General features: G+C 40.4%; 2 long non-coding RNA genes across 2 annotated transcripts in view; both read right to left on the reverse strand.

The window, feature by feature from the left end:
* The window catches only part of LOC311056025, a 39,367-nt gene extending 12,207 nt beyond the window's left edge, over positions 1-27,160 (reverse strand). Inside the window, exon 1 of the long non-coding RNA XR_014601845.1 lies at positions 26,709-27,160. This is a non-coding gene — a long non-coding RNA (uncharacterized lncRNA). The remainder of the gene's footprint in view (positions 1-26,708) is intronic.
* Positions 17,061-19,328, reverse strand: LOC311056022. The gene is made up of 3 exons (XR_014601843.1): positions 19,233-19,328; positions 18,319-18,369; positions 17,061-17,616 (listed from the first exon to the last, which is right to left on the reverse strand). It is a non-coding gene; the product is annotated as an uncharacterized lncRNA (long non-coding RNA).
* Positions 27,161-27,908: the final 748 nt, after the last annotated feature.

Below are 27,908 nucleotides of genomic sequence, written 5' to 3' on the forward strand. Positions count from 1 at the left end.
TTGAGGTTAGGTCGTTGTTTTACTGAGGTTAAGGTTAGTGAGGGGGGTGTAGAAAAGAGTCATCTAGTCAGCAACCTTCCCCCTATTCCCATGGATTGGCTCCACCCCTCTCACCTGCTCTCACTCATCACCAATCACACCTGTCTTCATTAGTGGCCTGGTGGCTTTTTCTTTGAAATAATGTGTAGTTTTTCAAATATTTAACTTTAAGCGCCCAATGCCACGTTATTGGCCATGGCCATTTAAAGAGTAGCAACATTAACAAACACATGAGCCTATACCTGTAACAATGCTCTATACAACAGGGAACCAGATTACTCATATGCTGTGTTGCTTCTGCCAGGACTCGATTCTATGACCTTGCGGTTGAGAGTTAAGAGCTTTTCCAACTGAGCTACCCAGACACAAGGAATAATATACATTCACATTGTATGAAAGTGCAACTTTTACACTACATAATTTTTTTGTACATCACTGTCGTATTTAATCAAAAAATCTAAGCTGTGTAATTTATACATTTTGAGTTAAGACCATTAATACCAACCCATGTCCCTCTGCACTCTAGCAATAAGTGCGCCTGGTGTTACCTAGCCTGTCAGTCATTGGCTCCTCAATGGTGCTGAAAAGTAACTATGTACATTTACTCAAGTACCAATACAAATGCTTACAATGCACAGTACAATTTTGAGGTACTTTTACTTTACTTTCCTTTTTTGTCACTTCTACTCTACTACAATTACAGCATATGACAGCTTTAGTTACTTGTTACTATGCAGATTTAATTATTAATACAACACCTACAGTAATCTCTCAATAACAGATTCTGCTCTCCTCTTGAATCTGTCGGGGGGGGGTTCGTCATATCGCGTACGCACTGGCCTACAAGTGGGCGTACCTTCAGATCAGGAAGCAGGCCACGCTTTACCCAATCAACTGTAGTGGGCGGGATTTACGTGTGTACCGATCCTTCCCCACTAGAAACAAACCGAAACTAATTTAACAATAGTGTCCGCGGAGCAGACAAAACCACGGAAAGATATTCACATTTTAACTTGCTCTTTCATCATAGAAACAAGTTATAACCAAAACGATCCATGTTCTCTGGGAGAAGTGGTGCTAGTGTTCCGTGTAGAAATATTGTTAGTGGGAATGAAAACATAGTCGCACCACCGGAAGTGAAAGGCTGAAGGCAGACCAAAACCCCGGTTTCCTTGCGCACCTGTGCTCTATTTTGCTCCCCCCAGAGCTACTGTAAGTAGAGCTACTGTGTAGTAGAAAACAACAGAGGGCGCTGTTTTTCCTTTTTTATTTGGCGATGGGTTCCCAGATTGCACCTACAGTAACCACATACAGCCGATCTACAATGTGACGCGTTATGAGCTTGTATATATACAAGGGAACCAGGAGACCTGGTACTGCCAGACCCCTAGTGGTTGAAATCTGAATGGCCGGGCTTCGCATGACGTGTGTCCCTTCTATGTCCCTTCTATGACGAAAGGGGAACAGACTTTTTTGGCTGGGGCCGGGGGACAAAGTGAACATGCCCATGTATGGAGAAAACAGATACAAAGCCTCATGTAAGCCCGACCACTTGGGTCTGGCAATAATAAGCAATCCATGCTGTATGATAACTTACCACACATGAAGTTTAATTATGTCCATCCAATGGCTCAGTCAGTACACTGTCTACCTGCCAGTCTGTAGGTCCCTGGTTCACAACCCAATTTAACCAGTCCTAATATAATTTACTGAACAAAAATCATGACTTTGTTAATTAATGCATGTTCACTTTTTAAAGACAAGATGAAATGGCATTTTGACAGTATTTGTTTGTCAATTTTCTGACATATGTTCTTGTAGAAAAGAGTCATCCTAGTGTGCAACACTCCCCTTGGCCTATTCCCATGGATTGGATCCACCCACCTCACCTGCTGTCACTCCCTCTCAATCCATAATCACACCTGCCCTCACTCACGCCTCATTAGTGTCTGTCTGTCTGTCTGTCTGTCTGTCTGTCTGTCTGTCTGTCTGTCTGTCTGTCTGTGTGTCTCTCTCTCTCTCTCTCTCTCTCTCTCTCTCTCTCTCTCTCTCTCTCTGCCTCTCTCTCTCTCTCTCTCTCTCTCTCTCTCTCTCTCTCCCTCTCTCTCTCTCTGCCTCTCTCTCTCTCTCTCTCTCTCTCCCTCCCTCTCTCCCTCAATTCAATTCAATTCAATTCAATTTTATTAAAGTGTCAAATCACAACAAGTTGTCTCAAGACACTTTACATGTAGAGAAGAGAGACCCGACAATCCCACCCTTGCGACAGTGGCAACGAAAAACTCCCTCTTAACTGGAAGAAACGTCAGGCAGACCCTAGGCTCTAGGGTGGCGGCCTTCTGCCTCGACCGGAGGCAGGAAGCCTTCGGGGGAAAGAGGAGAGAGAGAGAGGGAGACAGACAGAGGAGAGACAGAAAGAGATACAGAGACAGAGGAGAGACAGAAAGAGATACAGTGCAAGTAGTAACAGTAACAATAGTAGCACATATAATAGTGTAAGATATATATGATAGTATAATATAGTACAGCAATAATGCGTATGTAGTATATAATGGTATAATATAAGAATGTTAAGATAATATACAGTATATAATAGTATAGTGGTATATAGTGTAGTGTAGTAGAAATCCACGGTCGTGCTCCATGGAGAGGCCCGGTCCGCAGTCACAGTCTTGAGCCGCAGCTGGGGGTCCGTAGTGACAGTCCATAGACCTGCGACGTGGGAAATAAAAGAAACTCCGCGGAGCGGGTCCCCGGTTGTAGAATTAGTGGCCGGCCTTACTAGAGCGTGAATCCGTACAGGGTTAATTACGATTGTACCATTGTACCATTGGGACACAAACCCACACAACCAAAGGGAGGACGAGAAGAGAGAGGATGAGAGGAGAAGGGGGGGGGGGCAGGGGGGGGAGAGAGGATAACTATAGGGTGACTGAGTCTATACACTTCGGCTATAGGCTTTATCATAGAGAAAGCTTTTTAGTCTAGTCTTAAATATACAGAGTGTGTCTGCTTCACGGACTGAGACTTTGAGAAGGTTCCACAGCTGAGGTGCCTGAAACTTAAATGCTCTGCCTCCTGTTCTAACTTTTTTGGGGTTTCCGGGAGCCGTAAGCATTTTTTCATACTGTGGGCGCAGTGGTGTTCTGGCTGGTTTATAGGGCTCGATGAGTTCTTTGAGATATACTGGTTTCTGTCCATTGAGAGCCTTGTATGTGAGGAGGAGAACTTTAAACTCTATTCTGTATTTAACCGGGAGCCAGTGCAAAGAGGCCAATGAAGGAGTGATATGATCTCTTCTTCTGGTTCCTGTCAGTATGCGCGCAGCGGCATTCTGGACTAGCTGCAGGCTATTTAGGGACTTACTTGGGCAGCCTGATAGTAAAGCGTTGCAATAGTCCAGCCTAGAAGTAACAAATGCGTGGACAAGTTTTTCTGCATCATTTTGGGACAGAATGTGCCTAACTTTTGCAATATTACGCAGGTGAAAAAATGCATTTCTTGAAATGTGTTTTATGTGGGACTGAAAGGATATATCTTGGTCAAACGTGACTCCCAGATTCTTTACAGTGGCCCTGGAGGTCAAGGTAATACCATCTAGGGTAAAATTCTCATCGGCTAATTTATCTCTGAGGTGCTTAGGGCCAAGTATAATCTCTCAAGAACAGATTCTGCCCTGCGGTGGAATCTGTCGGAGAGGTTCGTCATAACGTGTGCGCATTGGCTACAAGTGGGCGTGCCTTCAGATCAGGAAGTAGGCCGCGCTTTACCCAATCAAATGTAGTGGGCGGGATTCACGTGTCCATCCACCCTTCCCCCCTCGAAACTAGCCGAAACTAATTTAACAATAGCGTCCTCGGAGCGGACAAAACCACGGAAAGATATTCACATTTTAAATTACTCTTTCATAATAGAAACAAGTGGGCTTATAACCAAAACCATCCATGTTCTCTGGGAGAAGTGGTGTTAGTGTTCCGTGTAGAAATATTGTTAGTGGGAATGAAAACGTAGTCGCACCAACCGGAAGTGATGCGCTGAAGGCAGACATGAAACCGGGGTTTCCCTGCGCACTGGCTTCCCATTTGCCTCCCTCCAGACCCCACAGATTAAATCACAAACAGCAGAGGTCGCTGTTTTTCATTTTCTGTGGGGTCTGGCTACGCGAGACTAGGCCAAGTACAATAACTTCAGTTTTGTCCGAGTTGAGGAGTAGGTAATTACGGGTCATCCAACTCTTGATGTCTATAAGACATGCTTGAAGTTTAGCCAGTTGATCTGTTTCATCTGGCTTCATTGATAGATATAATTGTGTATCATCTGCATAACAGTGGAAATGTATAGAGTGTTTCCTAATTATCTCACCTAAAGGAAGCATATATAGAGTAAATAGTATTGGTCCAAGTACAGAGCCTTGTGGGACTCCGTATTTAACCTTTTCGCGTAGTGAAGGTGTATCGTTAACGTTTACAAATTGAAATCTGTCAGACAGATAGGACTCATATCAGTTCAATGCAGCACCCTTAATGCCAACCAGATGCTCAAGTCTCTGCAACAAAATATGGTGATCAATAGTATCAAATGCAGCACTGAGGTCCAACAGAACCAGTACAGAGAGAAGGTTATTATCGGATGCAATCAGGAGGTAATTTGTGACCTTCACCAATGCCGTCTCAGTGCTATGGTGTGCTCTGAATCCTGACTGAAAAGCTTCAAATAGCTTGTTGTTATGTAAAAAGTCACATAACTGCTTGGCGACTGCTTTCTCAAGGATTTTAGAGAGAAATGGGAGGTTCGATATAGGTCTATAGTTAGCCAAAATGCCTGAGTCGAGAGTAGGCTTCTTGAGGAGGGGTTTGATGACAGCTACCTTAAAGGACTGTGGTACGTAGCCCGTCACCAGAGACATATTGATCATATCGAGTAGGGATGCACCAACCGGGGTCAGGACCTCTTTAAGCAATCTAGTTGGGACTGGATCCAAGAGACAGGTCGTTGGTTTGGAAGATGTGATAATTAAAGTGAATTCGGAGAGCTCGACCGGGGAGAAACTGTCCAAATATACACTGTGTCGTACAGCCACTTCTGAGGATATTACATCGGAGGGCGGTCCGGTAGGGGCTGAGAGTAGTAGGTTATCAATACTATCTCTGATAGTATTGATTTTACCATTGAAAAAAATCATGAAATCATTTCTGCTAAGGGATATAGGAATACGCGGATCAGTAGAGTCATGACTTTTTGTCAATTTGGCTAGAGTGTCAAAAAGGAACCTATGGTTGTTTTTGTTTTCCTCTATTAAAGAAGAATAATAGGTGGCTCTGGCATTGCAGAGAGCCTTCCTATATATTTTAAGGCTGTTCTGCCAGGCTATACAGGATTCTTTCTGTTTGGTTGAACGCCATATCCTTTCAAGCTTACGTGACGTTCGCTTGAGATTTTTAGTTCCAGAGTTATACCATGGGGCTAGCGTCTGTTGCTTTATTACCCTCTCTCTCTCCCTCTCTTTCTCTCTCTCTCTCTCTGCCTCTCTCTCTTTCTCTCTCTCTCTCTCGCTCTTAATTATTCTTCTGCCCCTAAACACATAAATGCATATTCATATTTTTGTGAAACTTTGTAGTATTGTTTCACAAAAATCATTTGGGCAATTGGCGTTTGAGAGTCAAAGAGCTTTTCCATTATATAATAATTCCAGATCTGCTCCTGTTGTCCATTCTGCAGACCCCTTGCAGCGGCATAATGGGAGAGTGTGTAAGAGTGAAAATCGCCTATTTTAACAAATGCAAAGTCTGTTTTTTTTTCTCCTAGTACTCATTGTGGAGTCTCATGATACTCAAACATGCACTGAATGTCCCTCATGAGCTAACGCTAATGCAGATCGACATGACGCTGGTTGCTTGTTTCTCTCACAGGCGCCAGGTTCTGTGAGAGAAACAAGCAACCAGCGTGTGACAGTGAGTCCGAAGGTTGAACGTTCGATTCCTGTCTATGGCCATGGGTTGAGGTGTCCATGAGTGAGGTCCTTAACCCTGGATTGCTAGCCTCCATCCCTCAGCACTCTGCTCAGCTATTGAGAATGCTCATTTGTTAGTTGCATGGGCTGCTTTGTCTCAAGTTCAATCCATTCTGTTTCTATGTCTTATTGTGCTATTGTTCCATATCGCTTTTTGCCTATCATGCCTTGCCTATGACAATCATGCATTGTCATACAATATTCTGAGCAGGTCAAACCAAGCCATTGAAATCTCACAATTTACAATTTTGCGACTTACAGGGAATCACGTACGCAAGGTAAACAAATACCTCAAATATATAGAGACAGTGTAGTAATCTAGGATCATACAGTAGGTAAATCAAGAACCTAGCATCAGTATTTAACAGTATACTATCAGAAAAGAAAACATCTGTACATTGAAACTCTAACTGTAGGACGCTAAGTCAACAAATGAACCTGAAATCTGTCTAAATAACATGCTATCCAAATTAGATTTTAACCTTTCCATAAGACTCCATTTATGGTTGTCAAGGCTAGGTCAAGTGCTACGGGTTGAGGTGGAGTCTGAAGAGGTGAGTCTTCAGATTAACTGCAATGGTGAGTTTGTTCCACAGTTTGAGAGCCAGAAGAGAGAAGAGTCTGGGATGTGTGGATTGTTGTCCCGGATATTATAAGCTGATTATGTATGACCTCGCATACACCAACACATGCATATGCATTTGCATGTGTGCGCGCACACACACGCACACACACACACACACACACACACACACACACACCCACCCACCCACCTACCACACACACACACACACACACACACACACACACACCCCATTAATAATTAATCTGTATTAGGCTACTCTACAACAGTGGGACACAACTTGGTTGCCCTAATCGTGAGGTACAGTACATTGACAATTACACTGACTGCTGACCAGTGGTGTAAAGTAATTAAGCACATGTACTCAAGTATTGTACTTAAGTACAATTTTGAGGTACAAACGTGTCCGTGGCAAGACATGCCTATGTCCGTGGCAACATTTGTTATTTGGGAATAAAATTCAAATTATAGCCTATATATTTTCTTCTTTATAATGTTTCAATAACTTTGGTGACTCGTAAAGTAACACACTCATTAACATGTTGCAGGAGATTTGTAGTATTGCACATTTACCTGTACACACAATTGCATCAGGTGAAGACAGCTTGAAGAAATGATTGCTAATAGCTGCCTCAATTCTGCGAAAATATAGAAAAATGTGCTTTCAATCCTTTCTTTTTTTTAAGACAACAGATTCATGGCACCGGCTTCGAATGCTATCAATGCATTGAATGGGAGATTATCACGTTTTATCAGACCATTGAATGGGCGAAGTAGGCGAGCTACCGTCTACCCCGCGATTTGTCAGACCATTCATTGGGCGTAATCAGGAGCTACTGACCTACCGACGGAGGCGGAGCAGTCCCCACAACAATATTTACGATTCTGTCCATATCGGTACATAACTCGAACGGCGCTGAGTAGGCACAGGCGAGGGTCGCACCGCTCCGGACGGCAACTCAGTCGCCTTAGCTCCTTCGGTGGCCCGTCGCGGGGCTCCACCTCGCCTGAGACTGCGCGCCTCCGTCATGGTCCGAAACCGAAACAACCAAAACCAAAACCGAAACTAAAGTATTTAAGTCATCTCCGTCGGTAGGTCAGTAGCTCCTGATTACGCCCACTGAATGGTCTGATAAATCGCGGGGTAGACGGTAGGTCGCCTACTTCGCCCATTCAATGGTCTGATAGAACGTGATAATCTCCCATTCTATGCATTGATAGCATCCGAATCAGGTGTTCATGGAGTGTATGTGGTGTGGTCAGACAAAGTGAAAAAATCACACCCTGTGTGAAGGAAGTGGTGCCTTTGGGGCGGGGCATAACTCATTTCAGTTCGTCCCTCTTGGTGGTCTGAGGCCACTTACCAAATTTGTACTTGGTAGCATGCTGCAAACAGGAATAATGGCTGTTTAAAGCCCAGCCAATGGGCAGACAGAGGGGGCGGGGCTTAAGTAATAACAGTTCGTCCCTATTGGTGGTTTTAGTCCATGTACAACATTTGTACTACGTAGCATGCTGCGAACTTGAGTTATGGCTGTTTAAAGGCCAGCCAATGGGAAGACAGTGGGGGCGGGGCTTCAGCAATTAATGCTCGTCCCTATTGGTGGTCTAAGTCCACATACCAAATTTGGACTTGGTGGCATGCTGCAAACTGGAGTTATGGCTGTTTAAAATCCCGTGCTCATCCCGTGCTCATACGGACGGACATAACATACGCTGGGGGTCCCTGGACCCCTCTTTGATAACCAGTGGCACGTGTGGCCAATGAGAGGAGAGATGGCATAGGCAATCTCCAAGTCCGTGTGTGTGTGTGTGTGTGTGTGTGTGTGTGTGTGTGTGTGTGTGTGTGTGTGCGTTTGTTTGTATGTGTTGCTTCTTTGCCGTGCTCATCCCGTGCTCATACGCCGTGCTCATACGGACGGCAAGTGTGTGTGTGTGTGTGTGTGTGTGTGTGTGTGTGTGTGTGTGTGTGTGCGTGTGTTCGTGTGTGTGTGCGTGTGTTCGTGTGTGCGCATGTGTGCAGTATTGGCTTGTGTGTGTGTGTGTGTGTGTGTGTGTGTGTGTGTGTGTGTGTGTGTGTGTGTGTGTGTGTGTGTGTGTGTGTGTGTGTTGAAGTGGCGCATGTGTTGCTACCTTGCCGTGTTAAAACATACGGACGGACATAACATACGGACGTAACATACGGACGGACGGACGCTCATACGGACAGAGTCAAACGTAGAGCGGTTGGCACCGCTAAAAATGGTGCAGAAAAAGAGCAAAAACAGAAGGCATGTCATCTGTAGGATAATAGGATTGTCTCTTTATCTTGTAAACTTTTGTTAGACTTACATCAACTTACGTCAACTCGAGTTTTCATTCATTCAACCTTTATTTATTTTCTCGGAAATTCATTGAGGGCAAATAGTAAAACATCATTTCACTGAATCTGGTTCACTGTCTCCACCGTCCGTGGTGTGTGTGTTTGGTGAGAGAGTGTGGGTCCTTGGATGAAGAGGTGAACGCCTCCCTCACTTACCCAGAGCCCAGAAGCTCTGATGCCCAGCCCAGTGTGAGGGTCATCTGGTGTGGAGGGTCTCTCCACTGCGTTATCTTCTTCCCATATGGCTCAAACTCCCATGCTTGAATCACCCAGGCAAAGTCCTCCCCTGCTGCAGTTGATTCAGAAGTCAGTATCAAGAAAGTGGATCATATTCCAGTTTTCACATATTTACACTGGCTCCCTGTCTGTCAAAGAATTGATTTCAAAATGTATTTAGGCCCTATTTACATCTGGGACAGGTCTGTTTTCTGAACCCAGAGTCAGAACTCAAGAGGGGAATCAGCATTCAGTTGTATATGCACCATACTGCAGCAAAACCCCAGAAGAGGGCAATAGGTAATGTCATGTCATACAGGATTGTTTATTATTTTTTTTTTTTAATGATCTTCCTTGGATTATGAAACAATCGTGATGCATCAGGAAACAAATCAAACTAGTTGTAACACTGCATTCCTTTAAATCCTGCCACATCTTATCTTATCTTCAGCAATCAATCATGATGCATGACTGTCATGTTTTCCACACCACAACTAGGCATGGAATCACAATAATGTTACAAGACTTTCTCATCAACAATACCTGTCAACTGGAACCCACAGGTATTAAGAATGCATTGCCAAACACATTCTGTTGGTACAATTTGATCTTCTCCTTTCCTCAAGTAACACTGTCCTCTGCAATGCCAGCATTCTGTATAATAATATAATATGCAGTAACCCTGAACAAAACTGTTGCTAAGGAACACTAAAATCATTCAGTTTATTTCAAACAACACAATAACACAACAATAAAACAATGTGTGCAACAGGTCTGTGAAGAGAGAATAAGCAGCTCCCTTCCTTATTTCACATATATGTTGCTTTGCAATTTAAAGTTACAGGCAGCAGTCAACATGAGATATAAATTGTATTTTCAAAACATAAATGAGAAATATTGATGAGCAAGGACTAGTTATGATGTTTTGACAAGAACTGTTCATAAGAACAATGTTTTATTTATCACTTTCCCATAAGCACCAAAACCAACTCAAACACAAAGCACAGAAGGGTGCTCCGTGTAACTACCTCTATGGGTGGGTAAACAGGATTCCGTTTTTTGTTCCAGAGTGCAAATGAGGCCAGTACAGTAAATCATGAATCAGAATCTTACCACATGACAGTTGAAGCAATAATCTACTGTTCAGACAGTATGTTGACAGATGGAGGTATGTTGACAGCAGTGGCTTAGACAGGAATTGATTAGTAGCTACAGTATGCCTGGCACAAAATGGGTGGGTAGCGCCTTCAATTGCCTTCAATTTCCTCAAAATATTAAGTCCGCTGTCGCGATGTCACATCGGTCCAGTTGTCTGCCTGACATCATTAAAAAGATCAAACCAATCGGTCAGTTAGTAGGCTGCTACAAGACACTTCATCCCAACACATTCCCAAATATAAACTATAATTCAAACAACCATAAAACAACAGTAACAACACACTCCACGCCTTTGCTAACACCAAAATACTGTGTTGATAATCTACTGGTTTTGTGTCAACTTGTGATTTTGTCACTTGTAGCAAAAGTGCGCACGCATGCAAACGCACACGCACACGCGCACACACACACACACACACACACACACACACACACACACACACACACACACAGACACAGACACAGACACAGACACAGACACAGACACACACACACACACACACACACACACCCATCATATCACATCACCCGCTTCTCACAGTATATTGCATAGTCCACAGCAACAGCTAGTCGCAACTCACAACAATATTCCAAATCTTAACCATTAAGATAGCACCCAATAGCATAGCAGCAGATAATATAGGGACAATCAATGAAAAGCCCATTACACCAAAATTACGATTATGACCTTTGATGTCTTCAATCACTTAGTAATCCATAATCGAGGGGAACTTGAAGGGCGGGCGTGGTTGTGGAGTTTGCCCCGGCAAGGTGAACCCTCCTCAGGCTACAACTCCTCCGAGGTGTCCCCGGCCGGTGATGTCAGTAATACATTTGGAATAGACATTTTGGCATTGTGAGGTTAAGTCTCTACTCTCTGAGAGACTTCTAGTTTGTATTGAATCATAAACAAAGACGCAGGTTTCCGGGGTGAAGGAAAAAATAATCTGGAGCATTCTAGAAAGACCAAATCACAACACACACACACGCACACGCACGCACACACACACACGCACGCGCACACACACGCGCACACGCACGTGCACATGCACACCCACACGCACACACACACACCACATTGCCTGAACCAGACCCCTGGAAACAGTAACATCTAGATGTGACGGCAGATGTACCCCCAAGAACAAAGCCCCACCATCTATTATTAGTGTATAGACTCAGTCACCCTCTAAATTACACTATACCACTACACTATACTGTACATTATCTTAACATTCTTATAGTATACCATTATATACTGCATACACATTATTGTTGTACTATATTATATTCTACTATCTTACGCTATTATATTTGCTACTAGTTGATATTGTTACTACTTCTCTTTCTGTCTCTCCCTCTCTCTCCTTTCCCCCCGACACGGTCGAGGCCGAAGGCCCCCACCCTAGAGCCTAGGATCTGCCTGACGTTTCTTCCAGTTAAGAGGGAGTTTTTCGTTGCCACTGTCGCAAAATTGCTTGCTCAGGGTGGGACTGTCGGGTCTCTTCTCTACATGTAAAGTGTCTTGAGACAACTTGTTGTGATTTGACACTTTAATAAAATTGAATTGAATTGAATTGAATCTGTAGAGGACCTGTGGAGCAACCAAACATATTTTTTCCTTCCAGTGAAATATTTTCTTTTCTGGCCAAAAAGTGTATTTTACAGAGAAGGTGGGGTGCTGAGAGGCTTCCCACCTCTTTAGGTGTGTAGCGAAATGATTCTTTTTTTTCACTACTGTTGGAGCCCTCGCAGGGAAGTGGAATTCCTTGTACAAGCGCAGAGCCCAGCGCCTGGCAGGGCGTTAGAGAGAGAACTGACTAACGCTCTGGACCAGGGCTAAGGGGAATAGTGACTTCAAGAGATTTACAAGATTTACTTGTCCATCTTCTGCCCTCCTTTGCTTTTGTAGCAAATGGATCCTTCTGAACAGATCTGTTTTTGATCTTTTCCTACAGTTTAATTGTCTGACCACGCCACATGAATCCATTGTCTTAAAAATATAAAAGGTTTCTCCAACAAAGGATTAAACACACTTTTTCCTCTTTTCAGGGAATTAAGGTAACTACAAACATTACTTCTACTGTAGCTGTCTTGTCCTCACCTGATGTAATTATGTACAGTACTATACAATACCACACATCTCCTGCAATATTCAGTATATTTTTACATAATCATAAAAAAATATATATAAAGATGTTGCGTTAAAAGGTTTTGGAATTTTTGTTTTGCAAAGATAGTATTGTCATTTTGCGTGTCACTGAGACTTCAATAAAGCAGTTATTAGTTTATTGAAGTAATACATTAAAGTCATTGAGTAATAATTCAAGTAAGAAATTGTCACAATTTCACAAAAACTCAACTGATGACAACTTGAGTGTAAAGATGGCACCGGAAATGTGTTCAAATCACCGCACCTGAAACCCAATTATGTTTTCTTGTAGACAGAAGACAGTAGACACTTTTGCAACTGTACTGTCTACAACCTAAAAGTTAGCTCACGTCTGATCAAAGTTAGGTGCCTTTGCATTAAACTATTGTGACACTGCATTCAATTACAATCCTGGCATGCCCTTCATTAATCACTCATCATGTACATATCTTTTTTGTCTCTCAAGTTTCCTTGTTCCAGTGTTCCATTGACATTTTATCCTTAATGTTTCCGTGAGAAGCATTTAACATGTAATTATTATGTCTAATAAATCAAAAACCAATCAAGTGTAGCTTGTAGGGTGTGTCCTTTTTCATTGTACATGTGCATGCCTTGGACTTTCTCATCAACAGAGAATACCTGATCACCTTAATGGAATCCACTTGCTACCGTACCTTGCCAAACCAAAGCTGGTAGAACTTGATCTCCTTGTGTCCTCAAGTAACACTGTCTTTTGAAAAGCCAGCAATCTCTATATTAGCTATATGATGTATAATACGCACCCACTCACTTTTGAAGCTAAGTGGCCCTTTTGAGCTTGAAGCAATGTCTGTACTGATGAGACTCAACTATTATTATCCAAAATAATTAGGATTTAATTTGTTGGTCGTTAAGTGGCTCAGTAGTTAATGCAGACATACTATTGTTTTAAAATGTGCAGCACATTGGATTAGACCCTATGGCAAGTTAAGAGTCCATTAGTATACTTTTAGGGCTAGGCCACTGTGTTTTTGGTAAGATGATTATTTTGCATGTCCGTGGCAAAAATGAAATATTAATGAAAATGTCCATCACAAGCTGCCATGGTGATGACCCCTGCTCCCACCTCGTTATCCTTGCAGCTGCAAACAACTTGATTTGAGACAGGCAGCAAGCATGTTAAGTTTACTCCCCTATCAATAAATTGTTGCTTTAAGTTTTACACTTAGCTACAAAACTTAACTGAGATGTGTTCATTGCATGAGCTTTTATTAGCTTAGTTTGTACAGAGTCAGGTTAATTGTTTTCCCCTATTTCTATGTGATAATTAAGTAAACTGGCTCCTGGCTGTAGCTGCAGAATTATTTCTCCCTGGTCTGCTACTGCTGAAGGATGCATGTTACTGCATTAGCTGTTGCTCACCTCAAATGTTTTCAGGTAGGCTACATATTTTAGTACACTTTGATCTTCACCTGCCTTATCTGTTTTATTTGATCATTAGTATTGAAGAATGAAAATGGGAATGATGTCCAATAGGCTACATAGAGAAATGTTAATTATTTAAATGTGTACATGATAATGAGAATGTATTGCTTATTTTATTGCAATTTGCACGGATGAAAGTCCCACATGGACTGAAGCTGTCAAATGAAATTAGATACTTTGCCCTCATCTTAAAGTTAACGTGTTAGGCTGTTTGTGGTATGATGCAAGGTTAACAGGATAGCTGGGCAATATAGGGACATCTGGGCACCTTGATGTATAATTGGCTATTTTGTCCAACATGTTAAAAATATATATATTTGGAAAATGTTTTAAAGTAAAGTGTACATGATTAGAATATGCTTAAACATTCGGCAATTAAGGTCTAATATTTCTACAATTGCTACAAAACCTGTATCCAGTCATTTTGGGGCATAAACAAGAAGTTGAAGGATAAAATTAAATCTGATAATGATGTACCATGCATGTTCACATCATGTATACTTTACATTACTTAAGACCATTTTTCAAATATATATATATATTTTAAATTTTGGACAAAATAGCCAATTTTACATCGAGGTGCCCATACAGTATATGTCCCTAGTGCCCACCTATCCTGCATCCAATGCAGGAGGCAGAGGAGAGGGTAATGGCAGTAATGACATGGGACATGTTATTGTGTAACATCTTGCTCCATTAGCATAAGACATCCAACATACTACATTTCTGGTGTGAAATGGCATGAGGGACGCCCACAAAAAGACCACCCCAAATATCGGCGTGTGCATAGGTGCCCTTTCGTGGACATTTTGAGCACCTGCCCCTTCAGCACTCTCTGCACGGACCGCCATTGATTCTAAATAGACCAAGGTGTTACTTGATTTGAATCCTATAGAGAGGTGTCATTGACCACTGCTGTACTAAAAAGGTATATAAAAACGGACTATTAATGGCAATTTTCCTTCTGAACAGATCTATTTTTGATCTTTTCCTACAGTTTAATTGTCTGACCACAACACATATGAATCCTTTGTCTTAAAAAAAATAAAAGGTTTCCCCAACAAAGGATTAAACACACCTTTTCCTCTTTTCAGGGAATTAAGGTAACTATTATCAAACATTACTTCTAGCTGTCTTGTCCTCAGCTGATGCAATTATGTACAGTCCCTTACAATGCCACACATCTCCTGCAATATATTAATGAGCATGTCATCCTGACACTTTACGAGTCACCAAAATTATTCAAACCAATTTGAATTCAAGGATTAGTTCGTGAATATTCAGTATGTTTTTACATAATCATGAAACTCTAATTAATCTAAAGGTTTGGGAATTTTTGTTTATGCAATGAGAGTATTGTCATTTTGCGTGTCACTGAAACTTCAATAAAGCAATTATTAGTGTATTGAAGTAATACATTGAAGTTATTGAGTAATAATTGAAGTAAGACATTGTGAAAACAAATTCACAATTTCACTAAAACTCAACTGATGACAACTTGAGTGTAAAGATGGCACCTTACATTTGTTCAAATCACCTCACCTGAAACCCACTTATGTTTTCTAGACACTTTTGCAACTGTACTGCCTACAATTGTAGATGCTGATGGTACTATTTATTTGTTGTATTATACTGTTCTGCGACTTCACTGACACAACTATTTACAATTGTATCTAGCCTGGCATGGCCAGACTAATATCACTGCATACCAGTGTTCTAGAAGATTTATTATAAATTATAATCTTTAAAAAATATCAGTGAAATAGTCAAACGTGGCTCCCCCTGCTGGAACAGATGTGTTCTGCTAATTTGGATATCTATAATTACCCAAGACCATCTATGTATAATATTTTTTGGGGAAAATTACCAACACAATGTATGCTCATATCAACATTACCTGAATGCTTCATTTTGTGATACACATAGATGTTTTTTGTAATAATACTGCATAAAGACAAATAAGCACATCATAATTGGTGTTCTTCTAGATGCATTTAAGTCTTAACAATAAAAACATAAAATAGACAGTACTTTTGAATAGGCACTTATTGACAGGATGGCCTTAATGCCACAGTGGCCTTAATGCCCCGGCTGACTATACCACTTTCTCCTCTGTCTCTTCTTGTCAATATGTAGACACTACAATATGAGACCTATCTTTAAACCAATCCAGTGACTTTGATTGGTGCAGGGCTGTGCATGGATCCGATTGTAAATACTATAATTTATTCATTTCACTCCAGATAGTCTACATATTAAATTTAAAATCACTCTGAACCTGTCCATTACATTCAATTCATTCTTTCAATGGACTAAAATCTTGTTATATTTAATAGCCTTCCTGCCCTGTTATTTGGCCTTTGTGCCCTCAAGAAATGGACAACACCAAAGGCTTCTGTCACAATAAAACTCTGAAACTTTCTTCCACTGTGCCTGCACTCTTCACTTCTCTTCTATACTCTGAATACTTAAACTAAAGTCTCTGATATCTCTCAGGCTAGCAGCTCCTACATAAAATGTAGTCCACCTGTGTGCTCCTACCTCCACTCGTATATGTCACCCTGTGTTCCTCCCTCTTCTTGAAATAGGTGTTTCCTACAGCCATTTCCATGCTTTTCTCAAAGTCCACCACCATCGGTCCTGAATGTATACTCCTTAACACCATATGTACCCATCACCTCCTCATCCCCTCTGTCCCCCTCCCCCACATGCCCATTGAGGTATGCTCCGATCATCATACTTGCGTATATCCTCTACCACTTCATCTAACTCCAGAACTCTTCTAGATGTTTTTGATTGCACACCCTTTTTCGATCACACTTGTGGGGTATATGCACTGATGACATTTATCATCAGCCCTTCTATGTCCAGTTTCATGCTCATCACTCTGTCTGGCCTTCTCTTCACCTCCCAAAGGCTGTTATATATACTCTTCCTTTAGGATTATACCTACAGATAAAATATCCTCTTATGTTTATAACTGCTTTGGAAATACAAGTGATGCATAGTTTACATTTCTCTCCTTTCATTCTTGTAAACCGTTGATCGTTCATTCACTATGAGACCAATAACCCACACACTGTAAGAGCTGTACTGCTTTATTGAAGTTATTACAGCATTTGTGGCAACCAATGCTCTGCACCTTCCTTGCCATAAAGTGAAAGGGGTTCCAAGTGAAATATCAGTGGTATTTATGAAACAAAATTCAGAAGTAGATCAATATTACATCAAGCATATCATGAATATTAGGTATGAGTACAAATAGGAATGGAGGAGGGGGAGTAAAGCAGGGGGAGAAGAAAAAAAAGAAGAAAGAAACAGAGAATTGGTTGTTTTAGAAAAAGACATTGATAATCATCTCAGCTTTAGAATTAGATTTGTGCTCTTGCTTGAGGTTTAGTTCATTCTTTCCCCAAGAGACCACTTTTTCAGTGCCTGACACGTAGGAAAGCTCAGAGTAATGATTGTCAGATGCATTCTTCTTGAATTGAACCGAGCCACCTTCGCCAAGTAGAGTGCCTTGACATGTAATAACAAGCTTGCCGGGACTTCTCACTACTTTGACATTCGGATCCAGGGGACGAGGGAAACTTGCCTCCAGACTGGTTGGGTAGTTAAGGGTTATGCCGTTGCCCATTCTACAAAAGGGAATGACAGATGTATTGTGGATTAAATAACAAATATGTATATATCTCCAAACTGTTTTTGAAAATATACTATAATAAGTGCATCAATACACACTGTGAGACAGGAGATAAAGACACAATTAGGATTTCCGTGGGGTGTTCGATGGTATTGTCTTTTTTAAATAACTTATAAACTTATGACATACGTGGTTAGGCCGACTTGCTTCTATTAGTAAATAAGCAAGTATCTTTAGAGAACCAATGGTTCCCGAGCCAAGCATACATGGGCAACATACAACAAAAACGACCCCCCCCCCAGAAAAAAAATCTAAATAAAAAAGGCAGAGCATTTTGATGCAAATTAATTGAATTGAATTCCAAATATTGACAATTAGTATTTACAATTTGAGTCCACTTGATCAAATGTTTATTATAATTGTAAAACTGTCTGCCTTGAGTCCATATTTAACATAAAACATAGTGTTGTCTCATCAGTGACCTGTGAAGTGGTGCATGTAAGACAAGATATAAAGTAGTAAGTTGAATGCATGGCGATGGATTGTTTGATATCAGTGATATTTTCATTGTAACCTCAGAGTACACCAGAGTGACATACAGCTGTAAAGAAGGGAAAAAAAGTCATAATTTTGTGTCTACCAAATTCATGCATATAATTCAGCACTGTTGAATTGAAAGTTTTGGCCCTTCACTCACATTATCAAAGTCAGTATGGCCCTCTGGAACAAGATGATGCCCACCAGTGATCTAAAGTGAATAGAAGAGAAGAAAACGTGTACAAATCTAAATGGGATAAAATAAATCCTTATTGATCAACATTAATTGATATATTGTCCATATTGTTCCGCAGCAGATTGATTAAACAACAAAGGTGAGGTAGCAATCCTTTCATTATTATTATTATTATTATTATTATTATTATTATTACTTTTTAAACATGTTAATGCTAAATATCAGTGGTCGAAAAGTACTCAAATTCTTTACTTAAGTAAAAGCACCAATACTGCAATATAGAAATACTCTATAGGGCACGGTCCCACTGCACTTTTATTTTACCTCTGGGGCGGAATCTGCCAATACTTTCTCAATGCAAATGCTTGGATTCTTGGAAAAAATGCGCAAGACCATGAATCCACGCATTTGCATTGACAAAGCATTGGCAGATTCCACCCCAGAGGTAAAATAAAAGTGTGGTGGGACCGCGCCCTTACACGTAAAAGTCCAGAATTCAAAATGTACTTGAGTAAAAGTACAAAAGTATCGGCATCAAAATGTACTTAAAGTACCAAAAGTAAAAGTACTAAAATATTTGAAAATAGCAGATATACAAGCTCGTTGTGCTTGTAGACAAACGTACAAGCGTTGTGAGCTTGTAGATCATCTATTTTCAAATATAGAAGTTTCATAACGTCATAATTGATATCTGAAAAGTAACTAGTAACTAAAGTTTTCAAATAATTGTAGTGGAGTAAAAGTAAAATGTTTGCCTCTGAGATGTAGTGGAGTAGAAGTAAACGTTTTTGAAATACTCAAGTAAAGTACAATTACCTCAAAATTGTACTTAAGTACAGTACATAAGTAAATGAATGATTCCGAATGAGAAAGCTTACCTGTCAATGCTTCTGAGTTGGAAGTAAGTTTGAGAAGAAGTAGTTGAACAGGAGTTGAAGTCTTGACAACCGAAATGTTGCTGAAGGTGTGCACAGAGTTGATGGGTATTGCAATTTATTCTGAGGGCAGCATTGCATAATATCGGTTCTCTAACTCATCCAATCAGCGGGAGGGGGAGGCGGGTTAATTTACATTTTGACATCCAATCAGTGAGTTGGGGAGGCTGGTTCATTGACATTTTTTTCTGCAACAGGCTAGGGGTGTGTGTGTGTGTGTGTGTGTGTGTGTGTGTGTGTGTGTGTGTGTGTGTGTGTGTGTGTGTGTGTGTGTGTGTGTGTGTGTGTGTGTGTGGGTGTGTGTGTGGGTGTGGGTGTGGGTGTTGGGGCTAATCTTGCAAACTCTAGATATTTTTGGAACTTCAAAAATAAAGTTGTGTTGACATTAAACACAGTCAAATTCTGTAAAATAAAATGAAACAAAAGAGTCACCAATGGATGGCCTGCGCAAGCTGCAATAATTGACATGAGGACATAACCTTTTACAGGGTGAATAGAAAGATTGAGTTGATCAATGCCTCAAGCCAAAACGACGATAAATCTATTTGTTTATTCCCTCTATTGGTCACCTGTCTGAAAAAGTCCCAGATGCACCCTCATGTTGCACCGCCATACTGGAGCCAGTGTCACTTGTGCTATTTGATGTTCATCATGTGCCACAAAAATGTAGCTTTAAATAACCTCTCCCTTGCATTCGGTGTGTTGGAGATGATTATACCTGTGGTTTATAACGAGGAAGGAGGAAACTGGCACTGAAAAATAAGTCACAAGGGAATGAATGGTGAAGGCATGAGGAAGAAAAACACAAAATAATACAGCCATGGTGGGTGTGTTGAATGACAAGGAGAACACAACCACATTTGCCAAAAAGAAAAAATGTTCCACCATCTGTCTCTGAACATGATGTTGTAGGTTGATGAAGTAATCCTATCCTGATGTAGAAACCCTGCTTGCCTTGCTGGGTTGGACAGACATATTGTACAACCTGCACACAAGCAAATGACAGAACATTGATTTGCAGGGATACATTGGTCAGTGTTCTTCTTTCACTTTCAGTCTTGACCAGTGATTGTTAACAGATTTAAGTCAGACAAATTATGTTGACTAAATTATATTAAATTCCTTGGCCGCTTTTTGGTGTTGATCCACTGATTAAGAAACTGTGGTCTAGAGAGAAACGAGGAGGATGTACCAGCTGGACACACCTATCAGTGATGGACTCACAGTAAATAACAATCATGTAAAGCTAGGACTGATGGAAATAATAAATATGAAATAACAAAATAACAGACTTTCATGAAACACAGATTTTCGTGAAACTTTGTGGGAGTGATCAATATGCTGCCATGAAGAGATGACTGACATTTTGGTTATCAAAGGTCACACTCAAGGTCAAGTCCAAAATATAAAACAGATGGGTGGACATTCATGACACTTGGTGGGAATGATCAAGTGGATTGCCTCAAATCCTTTTTGTCCAATAGGTTGGAAGGTCAAGGTCACAATCAATGTCAAAGTCTGAATTAGCCTGCATAATTTGTGAAGTCTCAGGAATGGAGATACATAACAAAATAAATACATAAGAGACTGTAGAAATTGTAAGGTGTAATTTCAGCATTAGAAACATGTCCTAAACGGTGAAATTGGCAGATACTTGTTTGCATTTTCTGCTCTGCGGGGTCCCCCAGGGGTCTGTACTTCACCCCCTCTTTTTTTCCTTCTTCACCAAACATCGTGGCTTTGTTATCTCTGCATGTCCTTCAAGGCACACATTGCAGTGATTACTCACTCCTGTAGATGTACACTTTCCAACATCCAGAGGATCAGATCCTTCCTCACCTAGTGTAGGGACGAATTATAGCTTGTGCACAATGTGCACATGCACAGGGGCCCTGGATCCAATGGGGCCCTGGCACCACCTGAAAATCTACTTTTCGATTAGTCAGTCGGTCCGTTTCATCTACTTGAGGACATGATCCACTTCCAACTTCCTATAGGGAGATTTCGAGGTAAAACCTGTGTTGTCTAATCCCATGACATTACACGTTTCCAATTGTGCAAAATAAAATACACACTTATTTTGAAAGTAGGAGGAAATTATGTGACGCTTCACGCTTATTTACGATTGAAGAAAACGGCTTGTGACTTACACATAGACACTTTGGAAATGCGTTCTCTCTTTCGACCTTGGCTCTGTGGCAGCAGGTGAGTCTAATTATCTCATCTGGTTAACTTACAGTAGCCTAGACTTGTGCTCAGAACTACTGTTCTATTCTTCTGCATGCAGTCGGTCACATTGTCGTAAATTAAACAAACTGCCTGCCATCATGTAGTTGACTTAGGAACAGGTCGATTTTTAAAGAAGGGTACCCTAAAAAAGATTAACACTCGATAAAGCCTATCGTGGTATTAAAATGTGACAATAGGTATGGTCATGATGTCATACTGTATCGTAACATTTTTGAAATCTTTTTTTAATAAAAAAAAAAACGTTATTTTTTTTTGCCGGTGAAAGTTATAGGAGTTCTTGCTGTATGGTGTATGATATTAAATGTAAAGCTTATTATAATCACAGTAATCATGTCTTCCATCATATTCAAGGTATCAGGTGTCAGCTGATGCTCGTTGGCGCTCGTTAATGTGACACGCATCAAAGCAATTATGCCTCTGCACTCTCAAATAGGCCTACATCTAATCTAATATTGTTTACATGGTATTATACTGTATCTGGTATTATAGATTTTTTTTGAGCTGTTGGAAATAACTAGTCTGCACTTGGTTGGTAAAGTCCAGATGACAAAAATATGAGGTTTGTGGAATTTATAGTTATGCAGTGTTATATTATATTTGTTAAATTAGTGTCTATGTGTCCTCTGAAACAATGGGTTTATAGTTAGTGAGAACTTCACTTCTCCCTTAAACTTGCACAAATGTATAAATAAATGTATTTATTTGTGTGTACAAAGCACTTTGTAATTGTTTTTTAAAGTGCTTTATAATTGTTATTTTAAACTAAAGATGATGGCCAATTTTGATGATACATGAGAAAAGAACATTAATAATGTATCATATCAATATCATATGCCCAACATCATGTATGTATCGTGAAATTAGTGTATCTTGATACCCCTAACCCTCCCCATCAAATACAATAACATGACATTTAAAACTGATAATATGTCCGATGTTTTGCTTTCCACATTGATTAGAACATTACTGTAGTCAGTCTTGCTAAATGCACAGTGTAGTGGTAGCAGAATGGACAGTGTTCTCAACTTACATGTGGGAAACCCATTGAATCCTGGTCAGATTGAAGTTGAGTATTTGGTATTCAGTAGTTTACAACTTTTGTCACTCTGCACTTTTAATTATTAACTACAGTGACTACACTGTTGCCTACATCATGGGTTTTCAACTGGTGGTCCGTGGACCACTGGTGGTCCGTGAAGGTATTGCATGTGGTCCCTGACCATGCATTTAGTATTGTAGGAAAGTGAAAATTTGTATTATATTTTATTTTATCAACCACTAGTTGAGAAACAGTATGATGTATGATGACGCATGAATTTTGTCAGTTACTTGGAAGTCGAATGTCAAGAAGTTCCACAGAAATGGGAGTTCGAATTTCAAGGGAAACTGTACCGGTTTACCTGGTTGAGTCATCATTAGTAGGAAATGTGCCCATATCAATTGCACGTGCTTGCTCATATATGTTGCAATGAATCAGTTAACATGAGTTTAATATGGAAGGTTAAGAGAACAGAATAAGGGCAACCATGGGAAAGGAATGGATCAGTGGTTCTCAATCTTTTCTGAGCTCTGGACCACTAGCATATCTCAGTTAAATAATGACTGTTAAGGGCTTGATTTAATTCACCTCGAATTAACAAATTATATTAAGGCCTTAACAGTCATTATTGTTCGGCCTGGCGAGAGAGTATGTTTTACCCTCCGTCCGTCCGTCCGTCCGTCCGTGTGTCCGTGGGTTACATGTCGCCTTTCCGACATGTCGCCTTTCCGACGTTAACTAACCCCATACCCTAACCCTAACCTTAACCGCACGCGGAAGCCACTAGTCGGAGTAGCGAGATGTCGGAATGCAGACATGACCCCGTGTCCGTGTGTGTGTGTGTGTGTGTGTGTGTGTGTCCGTCCTTCTGTCTGTGACCAGCTAATCTCCGCCACCGTTGCCCCGATCGCTGTGGACACACACACTCCCTCGATGCCACAGCAGAACCTCTGCCCCAATTTTTTTGACATTACTCAGTACAAAGTATCTCTATAGTCATGTGATCAACACGGATCTGTCCGATTTCCCATATTCCATCCTCATTGGCTAAGGTTCGCTTCCAAAATTTGCAGGATTGGTCCGTTTTGAACAAAATGCCTGAAATCATGAATGCAGCTTGCAATGTCCGTGAAATTTCACAAACACATTCCCGCTAGGCCAAGGAAGAAATGCCACCCTTTTTCACATTGGCCTGTTATAGCGCCACCAGCAGGTCCAATTTAGAAATACACATTTTTGGAACAAAATGTTTCAAATCATGAATGCAGTGTCCGATTGCCGTGAACGACCTAAGAATAAATGGCACCCTTTTCACATTGGCCTATTATAGCGCCACCAGGAGGCCACAATAACGTACCTGACCTGGCGGAGACCTGTGCTCCGAGGAGCACTTTTTTTTAATTTCAAGCTTTTTCCCCCACACCACGCCCATATCCCCCCTCCCAACACAACAGTCCCCAGGTTGATTCTCAGTCAGGGTGGTAGTCCCTGGTTCATAATCAGTTGAAAACCCATGGCCTACATGTAACAAATTAGGCTATCAATTATGGCCTGATGATTCTTGTTTTACTTGTGGAGCTAGGCTGGCATCTGCACAACTGTCCATATAGATCCAAATTAATCACATGCACAGAATTACTTCAAATGATTATGAATATCCAGTTATAAATTGGTCATTGTAACCTACCTGGTGTATGTAATTCTATTAGCAGCATTGCATTTAGTAATGTAGGAAAGTGAAGATTTGTATTATATTTTATTTTATCAAAAATACACTTAAAAGAGGATATCTCTGTGTTGGAAATTGGGATAATGCATCTCTCTAATATGCCTAACACCTGTTGAAGTGTTGCTTAAAGGAGCTACACCATGAATTTAAAAAATAATAATAATATTTGATATCATATTGTTTATGTCCCTCAAACGTTTTTCAAAAGGTTTGAGCCTAAATCAAGCCTCAGATATACTCATTCCAACTAACTTCTCTCTGGCTTATAAAGCACTTTCACCTGCAATACCACATTGTCCTGTTTGGCACGGGGCGCTATTGAGCCAGTTTGTATGCATTTTATGTCCTGGTTCTTTGTGGAAAAAGTAAAAAAAAAAAATAAGAAAAAATGAAAAAAAAAAAAAATAAATGAAAAAAAACATTTTTTATATTTTTTGGGATTTTATTTTTTTTGGTTAGAACTGAAAAACGGGAGGAATTGTTCCCAGACGTGACGTAGGGTGGGGGAACAAATCTGACGGACTGTTTTCAGACCAATTTACATAAAAACCACAGATAGCCTATGAAAGCCTGCATGCTCGAAGTCGGGTATTTGTTGGAACAGAAGAGAGGTGGGGGAGACCAAAAACACACAAAAATGAAGAAAAAGTTAAAATTCATGGTGTAGACCCTTTAATTGTTCAACCACCATCGTTAAGACGCTGAATAGATTTGACTGGGTCGGCACTCGCTGTGCGTTGATGGCTTGTTAACGACCGTCATTGATTCTAAATAGACCACGTTGTTACTTGATTTGTATCCTTTGAAATAGAGAGGGGTGAGGGGTCATTGACCACTGTTCTGCTGTACTAAAAAGGTATATGAAACGGACTATTATCAATTCAAAATTGCATGACCCTCCCTTGGATTCAAAGTAAAATTAGCTGACCCTCCTTGTACTGAAATTAGAAAGGCATGACCCTCCCCTATTTTCCTCCCAGGGACCCCTTCTGTAAATTTTGACTGGTCCCTTAATGGAAGATATTGATTTAAAATGCTCAAACAATATCCATATGGCTCTGTTGCACTTGACAATGTAACATGAAATGCTTGCAAATGTAGGCTATATTTTGTCATAAAGACAAGACATTAAAATCCTAATGGGGGGGCCGTGGGGATTTTGTGCACAGGGTCCATTGTCACCCCAAGTCCCTCATTAACATCTTAAAATCTGTTCAAACCATTCATGTCAGCCAGTGGAGAAAGACCAAGATAAATAGATATGATATTCACACGGATACACAAGCTTGATGTGTGTGAGAAAATGACATCTATGACAGGATTAAAAATATGATGTCTGTGTAAAATGCACACTCCTAAATGTTCTCTTTGCAGTTGTATTCAATACTCTCCAATGGCCAGCAGATGGCGTCTTTGCACCGAGGGTTGAGTTAAATGTAATTAGGGTGGACACACTGCTTGCAGTCTGTCCTTCTTCATACCTATAGAAGAGAGTGAGAGAGAGTGTGTGTGTGTGTGTGTGTGCGTGCGTGCGTGCGTGCGTGCGTGCGTGCGTGCGTGCGTGCGTGCGTGCGTGCGTGCGTGCGTGCGTGCCTGCCTGCCTGCCTGCCTGCCTGCCTGCGTGCGTGCCTGCGTGCGTGCGTGATTAAAGGGCAACACCACTTTGGTAGAGGTTTGGGTTGTTTACCTTGCCATGATGTAACTCCAAAGGTGGACAAGAAATCTAAAATAATTGCTCCAGTGATTACAAATTCAAAATATGCTCCTCATTGACTTACATTGTATGCTGAAACGGCTCTCAAAGTCAGTCTTTTAGCACATAAACGAATGCAAACAAAGCTGATTCAGACAATATAGAGCATCACCAAACCCAGTACCAGACCCTGAATATTGTGGCACTAAGTGCTGTCTATTTAAGCAGTTACACCAGCACGTTTCTTTGGCAAATGTACTGTTCTATTATGTTTCTGTTTTCTTCCTCATGCCTTCACTAATCGTTCCTCTCAAAGAAGTAAGAACACTTTGACTTATTTATCAGTGGCAGTTTCCCTTTCCACCAGCCATAACACCAGTTATCATTTTTGTTTATGTTATGGAGGTAGTAGGACAAGCACTGACAACATGCATAACAATGTTGTTGCTGATCGGTCCAGTGGTTTATGAGGTTAGGTCAGCTCTACATTGCCACATTGTAAAAGGACAGTATTCAAGAACGGACATTAAAGAATCACAATAGTGGTGGTGATAAGAATTATTATTTTATACAACTAATTATACAACTAAATAACATTAGATTTAATTTATGAGTTATTAATTATGAATTAGTGCTAATTCCATATACATGAATGAATGAATGAATATGTTATTTTCGTGTCAGGACAACTGCTATCAGATACTGTACCTCAGTTAAACAAAACACAAAACATTCTAGTGTACTATTACCCGACCAGAAACTCATGATACAACCTGGATATAAACAACAGAGTATACATACATTCATACAAACATGCACATATAGAATATAAAAAGTAAAAATGAAGTGAAATCCCACGCTTTAGAAAGATATTCTGAAAATGCAAAAAATGTCATTTAAAAAATCTATTAAAGTAGCTCACTTTCTATCAAATTTAAATCGGGGCTTTAAACAATATTTCTCTGATATATTATATACAAAGGACTATCAAATAAAATGAATTTCGTTCTCCACCTCATTGAAATCACAATATTCACATATTCTATCATCCTATGCCCTGTATATTCCTGTTCTGATATGTAATGGCAGGATACCACTACTTATCTGCACACACAGTGACCTCTGACTTTTGGACAAATTATACAAAACACATTTTTCACATTTATCTTATTTATATTAAACAATATGTTCTTAATTTTGGCTTGTGCCAAATTTCTACTGGCCAAATGTGTACACATTTAGCCTGGATTCGTTTGTTAATCTCAATAAATCAATAATAAAATGTAAATATCAAGAAGCTGGTTATTTTTGTTCTCATGTCAATATGTCAGGTATTACTATTTTTCCATAGATCACAATCTTAAACTTCCTTTCCCCTCCGTCCAAGTGGAAGGGTTCCTACTACTGTGTCATTACATTTTTAAAGAGATTTTTAAAGAGATTTCCACAACTCAAGATCATCCAATCAATCACAACAATCTCTCATGTTGTCTGATTCTTATGAGAACAGATACATATTAAATACAAGGTGTAAAATGGATAGAAGGAGCAGGGAAAATAGATATCTTCCACTGATCACGTTGCTAGAGTTGTAAACAAATCCTGGCTGGTTGCTGGTGATGTGATTTTCGATCCACGTCTGGTACGGGGACACACAGGTATAACCTTCAGGAAGTACGCCACAACCTCCTATCCATGTGAAGCTAGTAACTCCGACCTGAATCCAGCGTTCTCCCCGTTTAACCACCATTGGGCCTCCTGAATCTCCCTGTTCATAAGACAAAATGGATCTTTACTATATCATTAAATATTCAAATATGCTTCAATTGAAACTTTATCAACTTGGTCAAAGATTAGTCAGTAACTTGCCGGATTTGCAATGCAAAAAGGGAGTAGGCAGAGGTGTAT

The sequence above is a fragment of the Gymnoscopelus microlampas genome, assembly GCF_963454915.1.
Source record: "Gymnoscopelus microlampas genome assembly, chromosome: 11".
NCBI lineage: Eukaryota > Metazoa > Chordata > Actinopteri > Myctophiformes > Myctophidae > Gymnoscopelus > Gymnoscopelus microlampas.